Below are 7,943 nucleotides of genomic sequence, written 5' to 3'. Positions count from 1 at the left end.
TTTAATGAAACATAATTTTAAAAAAAAATGTAGTGGGATTGAATGGCAATATATAATGTAAAAGATACAAATTGTAATTTAAATACACACTAAGTGATAATAGACAAACAATGGATAAATTCAAACAGAAATAGTAACAACAATTTTAATCACATTAAGATCAAAACAATAATACATATATTTTAGAAATGAACAATTTAATAAGTTATATATATATAAAAATAATAGTATTTTAAAGAATATTATTATGTAAACATTTAACATATAAAAAAATGAATTTTAAGATATGACATACAATAAAACATTAAAATATATACAAAATATATCAAATTCTTATAAATATATATGTTAAAAGAATGATGAAACAAATAATAACATATCAAGTTTGCAAACAAAAAAGTATATAATAGATTTTCTTAAATAATGTATGATAAATTTAAAACATGTTAATAATAATTTGAAATAATAGTATATTACATCTTAAAATTATATTAATAATAAGTTTAAAAACAATGTCAACCTAAATATTAAAATATTCTATAAATAAATATATTAAAATAGGTACTAATTCAATTTAAAATTATGTTATTAAAAACTAAATTTGAATTGAAACTTAATTTAATGTACAAAATAATAATAATAATAATAATAAAAGGTATATCTACCATAAAAACAATAAATATTTACAAAATTAAAATGAATACTCAAAAATAATAAGAATAATTAAAAATAATGATTGAATTAAAATTACAATATTTGAAGGGCTAAATTTACAATCAATCCAAAACTAAAGGACTAAAGTAACAATTAAGCGCACAAATTCAGGAATTCAAATCCAGATAATCAAAACGTCGCTGTTTGACCTTGGACCAAAATGAAATCAGAATAAAATATATGGTATAAATTAAAGAAAATTAAAGAAAATTGGATTGAAACAATACAAAATACAAAAGGGACTCTCTACGCAAATAGACCATTGAACCAATTTGAGCGGATCCTGCCTCAGGTCGGGTCATCGCGCTGATTATAGGTCTTCAAACGGCGTCGTCTCAAGGCCATTGCCACAGGTTTTAAACGACGTCGTTTCCAACATCATATAAAAGTTAATTTAAACCCCAAAATCAATAGATGTTCTGATTGTTTTTTAGAAAAGAAAAAAAACCTAAAAACCTAAACTATTCCCAGCGTCGCTTTGATCTTTAGCATCCCCATCCGATCTCCGACTACGACAAAATGGACGAGGATTCAGCTACGCAATAAAGGTAAACCCTTAACCCTCCGTCCGAGAGAAAAAAAAACTCAAAATCACCTTCTCAAAGTTGGACTTGCTTTTTTTCTTTTTCTTGATTTTGTGTGCATAAAAAACTTACAAATTCTGGAATGGCCTTATATAGCCAAAAATGTAGAATAAAATAAAAAGAAAAAAATACAAAGCCCTCCTTTCTATTATTCCTTTTCGCTATTTTGTTTCTTTCATTTTCGCTGCTTGTTTGTCATGTTTGTTGCAGGTACTGGCCAGCTGGAGGCGCACACGTGCGCGAAGACGCGGCACGTGCGGGGAGGCCCTGGGCTCGACTGCGGCACTGCTAGATGCTGTTGCTGCTAAGGTTTCTGTCAAAGCTGGTTTAGGCTAGTTGGGCTAGGGTGTTGGGCTTAGGCTAATTGGGTTTAGTTTACTGGGCCATGTTAATTTTGCTATAATCTGGACATGGACTTTAATTATGTAAATAGACTTTGGACTTGGTTTTATTTTTATTGGGTTTTAATCGGGCCCGAGAAAAATGGGCTATTACATTATGATTGTAACAAAACAAACAAAGAAATAAAATAGAAAAACAACTTCTTTATTTAAAATGCAAATAAGGACTTATTGAGCAACGAATAAAACGTTGCAAGCCTGTTGCTCCATATCAAGTCCAAAATGCAATGTGGATTGTTCCAACTCGGCCCAAGTAACTTGTACAAGAACATTGAGCGCCTCCTTTAGTTTTCTAGCCCTTGCCCTTGTAATTGGCCCCTTACGTACTTGCAATGCATTTTCGAACTCATAATTAGTCCTTCGTGAATCAGGTAATGGAACTTTCACATTTGGTCCTAAAGTCGTACATATACTTACATCAATTTAAAAGCACATGAATTTATACCAACTAACTCTATTGGAAAACCCTAATTCTTCCGTTAATGACTCCCACATCCATTCGTTAATCTCCCTAAAGATCTAGCCACTCATCTCCTTAACAATCATCTTTTCCACAATTAAATTAATCATGCAATAACACAAATTAACGTAAAAGAGAAAGAGATAGAAATTGTTCGTTTAATGAACTTGATGCTCTTGAAACCGCGAAATCCTTTGACAGTGATTGAGATATCGTCGGTTGCAAACAAGAAACGAAAGAAAAATACTGAAATATTTAATAATGAAGACTTGGATTCAAATAAACTATTTTTGAAAATAAACTAAAACTAAATAAAAACCCTAAAAATACCAACTAAAACCTTAAAATGGCTTGGAAAAAGCTCTCTAAGCTTTACCTCAACTTAACTATTTATAAACAGTGTTTAGCACCCCTAATTAGGTCAATTACAAGCCTTAATCACATAAAATATGAGTTGTGTAGATAGAAACACCCTCGCTTAATTTCTACTCGTTGTCACTGTAACACCCCTTACCCGAGACCGTTGTCGGAGTCGAGCACGAGGCATTACTTAGATTATCTTACTAATTCGAAGCATAAAAACTTGTTTTGAAAATTAATTTCACTATTTACAGCAATCTATCTAATCGTGCAGCAGTTACTAAATTAATTATAAATCAAGATACGGAACTAGAAATTTAAATCTGTAAATTTTTCCTGAAACTAGACTCATATATCTACTTACCATAAAAATTTTAGAATTTTTGGTTTAGTCAATTAGTACAGTTTATTAGTTAAAGTCTCCCCTGTTTCACCATTAGACTGTTCTGACCTCTTGTTACTAAAACTTAATTTTCTCATTGTAGGATTTTCATATGGTGTTCTCACTTGTTCCTACAGAAAATAGACTCAATAAGGAATATAATAATGTAAAATAAAGTTCAAAAATATTTTTATACAATTTTTAGTAATTTTCTAAACTCAGAATAGAGAATTCCAAAAACAGCTCTGACCCTGTCTCACTAAAATTCACATACCTTAAAATATAAAATTCCTTTTACTGCACCGCTATTTTTCCATGAAAATAGACTCAATAAGATTTCGTTCCATATATCATTAACCTTCTAACTTATTATATACTATCCTAGGTGATTTTTCAAAGTCACATCACTGTGCTGCCTAAATTCTGTTGCTTTGTAAAATTTTACCTTTTCATGTTTTCCATGCATAATTTATCACCTAGACTTTATAACAACAAACATCTTCGTACTTAACCATTTTAATAACCATTCATCATCAAATACTCACACACCATTCTTTAGAAAAATCATAATTACAAACATGCAAAATAACTACGTTCCTATACATGCCATAACTCAAACGTGTTCCATCATAAAATACCGAGCAGTTGTTCTTGATAGTGTTGACGATCTCCAACTTCTTTAGGATCCTTGAAGCAAATTTGCAATACTATAAGAGAAATAAAAATAAAAGAAGTAAGCATTAAGCTTAGTAAGTTTACTAGCAAATAAATAACAACATTAAACACAAATAATTAAACTCATGTGTCTAAATCTCTAGTTTACTCTTTAGTTAATCTCATTCTAGTTCTCTTGCTTGTTTACTTAGTATACTTGTGTGCATAACTTACTCTTCTCTTACTGCATCGTTGAATATCAATTGATAATATAATAAGTTCTTAGCTCTTATAACTTACTTGAGCTTGCCATTTATGTTTTTAACTGAACTTTCCTGAACATGATTCATTTTTTTAGCCCGTTGAGCTACATTGGAACAATAAGGATACTTGTGTCTCGTCTGATAATAACATGCCAAAGCCATGTCCCAGACATGGTCTTACATGGGATGTTCTCATGTCGGTGCCCATGCCATGTCCCAGACATGGTCTTATAGGGGACCTCTCATCTCGGTGCCAACGCCATGTCCCAGACATGGTCTTACATGAGACTTCTTGTCTCGGTGCCAACGCCATGTCCCAGACATGGTCTTACATGGGACCTCTCGTCTCGGTGCCAACGCCATGTCCCAGACATGGTCTTACATGGGACCTCTCGTCTCGGTGCCAACGCCATGTCCTAGACATGGTCTTACATGGGACCTCTTTACCCAAATGTCATGACATTTGTATCCAGTACTTTCCTTATGTATCAACGGGACTTTTTAATATTAATTCCTTATCATTTTATACTTGAATCAACATCAAATAAATTCATGGAATAAATTCATAGTTGCTGGAAAATATCAGCATTAATAATAATTATTGAAATATTGCATTTATTTACGGTAAACTTACCTCGGTACCAAATATAGCCAAATTCACCAACTTAGCCTTCAACTTTATTCTTTCCTTTGTCTAGCCTCGAGTTTTGTTCTTCTTGATCTAAAATAGAAAATTTAACTCATTTAATACTCACATTTATCAAAACAACCCTCGACTCTAACTTTGGCAAAGTTATGATTTTGCCCCTAAACTTTTGCATAATTACGTTTTTTCCCCAAGGCTCGGAAATTAAACTTCATCTCTTATTCTTATGTTTTATAACATGTCGAACATTTTTCTCTTCTATGAAAACATCAAATTCTCACTCTAACACTTACTTATGTACATTAGGGATTTTTACCGATTATGTCAACTTACTCGTTTTCGCTTAAAATCGACTAGCAAAAGTTGTTTAACATAATCTCTAGCTTCATATTCTATCATAAAACATCAAAATAAACACATTTCACCTATGGGTATTTTTCCAAATATAAACCCTAGGTTAAATTATTGCTAGAATAAGCTAAATTAAGCTACCGGGATTCCAAAAACGTAAAGACCATTAAAAACGGGGCTTGGGATCACTTAATATGGAGCTTGGAAGCTTGAAAACCCTAACTATGGTTTCCCCCTTTCTGTTCGTCCAAATGAAGAAGATGGGCACAATTTGCCATCTTTTTCCCTTTTAATTCATTTTAATTACTAGATTACCAAATTGCCCCTAACTTAAAATTTTCCTATTTCACTTATCTCATGTCCATTTTTGTCTACCAACTTAACCAATGGTCTAATTACCATATAAGGACCTCCAATTTAAAGTTTCATAACAATTGGACACCTTTAACATGTAGAACTCAACTTTTACACTTTTTACTTTTGGCTAAATTGAGTGCCCAAATATCAAAATTTTTAAACGAATTTTTCATGAAATCTTTCCGTGAGATTGTAGGCCATAAAAATATAATAAAAATAATTTTTTTCTCATTGGATTTGTGGTTCCGAAACCACTGTTCCGATAACCTTAAATTTGGGTCATTACAGTCACACCTGTGTCGCAACAAAACATTGTGCATGTCGTGACACACAACTTCGAGTGTAATATTCAGAATTGGCTTGATTGTGTTGTGACTTCGAAAGCTTATATTACTACCCAACTATCATTTCTGATGCTTTTGGGTAGAGGTGATCATGGGTCGGGCCGGAAATATGGGCCTGAATTCGAGTGTAATATTCAGATTGGCCCGAAATATGGGCCAAAAATTTTATCTAGGCCCGGCCTGGGAAAAAATTCCTACGCTCGAGCCTGGCCCGGCCTATCCCAGCCCATTTTTTTAATAAACACCAAAATTGTATTTTATAAAATATATATATTTATTATATATTCGGGCCAGGCCCGGGCCAAAAAAGCTTTTCCCGAGGCCTGACCCGTTTTCTAAAATGGGCATCATTTTTTGCCCAAACCCATATTTCGGGCCTATATTTTTACCCGAACCCTCCCATATTTCGGGCGGGCCATCGGGCCAAGCCGGGCCGCCCAACCTATGATCACCTCTACTTTTGGGCCTCAAAATGAATATCCTGCAAGCTCAATTAAATCATTAAAATTACCTTAAGACCGGTATTGGCCCATTAGGTCAACTAACTCGAAATAATAAGTAAAAATACTTATTTTGTAATATTTTGAATCTAAACTAAGATATGCGAAAATGCAATAAAATATATTCAAATGACTAAAACAACAAGCCCGTTAAGTGCCGAAAAGTACTTAATTTGCCACTATGATTTGTGGCAAATCATGTTGCAAATGTAAATGGTATTGATAAATAAATATGTGTGTGTGTGTGTGTTTAGGACTCAAGTGAATTTTGTTATGAAATTAACTATTAAGAAATATGACATTAGCATATTATTGTATTAGTGTTGTAGCTCATGGAATGTTGTTTGAAGATTGCATATGTTAATTGGTTATGTGAGATAATTGTGTATATGAGTTGAATGGAAAATTTTCAGGTTGATGTGCATTAAAATTGCAAAAATAATGTGTGATGTCGCGACGTCATTCGAACATTGTTGTGATGAGATCTTAACTCCATAGCACGATGCGACGCTAGACTTTTTTTCATTGCAATGAAGCTAAACTGTATATTATGTCAAGATCTCATGATGAGGAACCCCCTAACGTCGTGATGTCAACTCGATGTTTTGAAATTGTTACAAATTAGTCTTTTTCAGTCTCGGGTTAACTTTAGAGTTTTAGTAAGCTTGTATAGGACTTGAAAACTGTCATATATTGTATTGTATGCAGGATTGAGTTGAAAATTGATCATTTAATGACTTTGATTGATCGTAATTGCTCCAACAACAAATGTCACTCATTTTAACTTGAACCCGACGATTGGGTTGAGTAATGCGAGGTTGCAGTTTAATTAAGGACACTTTTGTATCTTTTATATTATGTGATTTTTCTCCTATAAATCAACAATATTAGTTTAATACTTGAAAGGATAGTCGCTCTTAGTATTATTTTGCTTTTGTGTTTTCTTTATTTTATGGATTGCTAAAATCTTTTTCTAATAAAAATAATTTTGAAGTTTGATTCAAATAGTTTGTGAGATCTAACTGCTCTTTCTTTGTTTCTTAGGATTTATTATCTTTTGATTTATTCATCAATATCCAAGTTTTTTAAATATTGGTACCGTATTCAATTGCTTAGAATGTTTTCTTGTCAATTAGAATTGTTAAATCCGTAATTCCTTAATTGATTCTAATACTTGTGAAGAACAACATAATTGGATATAAAGTAGATATGCATTCTATGTTGTGTGGGCATGTAATCTTACTTAAATAAACCTCATTAGTGTGTATGTTGGTTAGAATTAGGTCTCTCTTATTCTTAATGTTATCAGCAAGCTAAACCTTAGATGCAAAGTTATAGAGTTGTTTATTAGTAAGGGAATTAATTTCGACGGTCTTCCTTTTAGTTATCGACGAGGTAAGGAGAGATTAGTTGTTACGCACGACGTCAGTAACTAAAACTAATTTATTAAAGAACACTAAAAATTATCTTTGCAACAATGATCAAACGCATGGATCAAACAAAGTTTTTACTATTTGCTAGAGCTTCATCTCGTTGTTCTTTTCGTTTTAATTATTGCTTTCTTTGTTAAGTTTTAAATTCAATTTTAATTTTAGTTTTAAATTTTAAAATATCTTTTATTTTTACTTTATTTGATTTCACTAAAGAAATAAGATTATCACTGGTACCAACTTAGTCAATGTTATCTACTAAATTTATATTTTTAAGTAGTAATTTATTTTTGTAACTCTCGAATAATCGTACAACTAACCTATGAGAGTCAGGTAAAAATAAATTTTCAACGGTTGTTTTTGGAGGGACCTTATTGTGGCGAGAGGTGCTAGTGTTGTTCTTCACAGTAGTAATGGAGATGTCTTTGGTGTGGAGGCCTGTTCGCTCCTTCATACCTTGAACCAATTCCTAAGGGGTCTATTTGGCAAGTGGCAAC

The sequence above is a fragment of the Gossypium hirsutum genome, chromosome D13 (assembly GCF_007990345.1).
Source record: "Gossypium hirsutum isolate 1008001.06 chromosome D13, Gossypium_hirsutum_v2.1, whole genome shotgun sequence".
Taxonomy (NCBI): domain Eukaryota; kingdom Viridiplantae; phylum Streptophyta; class Magnoliopsida; order Malvales; family Malvaceae; genus Gossypium; species Gossypium hirsutum.
The sequence above is the reverse complement of the archived record's forward strand: the minus strand, read 5'-3'. Positions refer to the sequence as shown.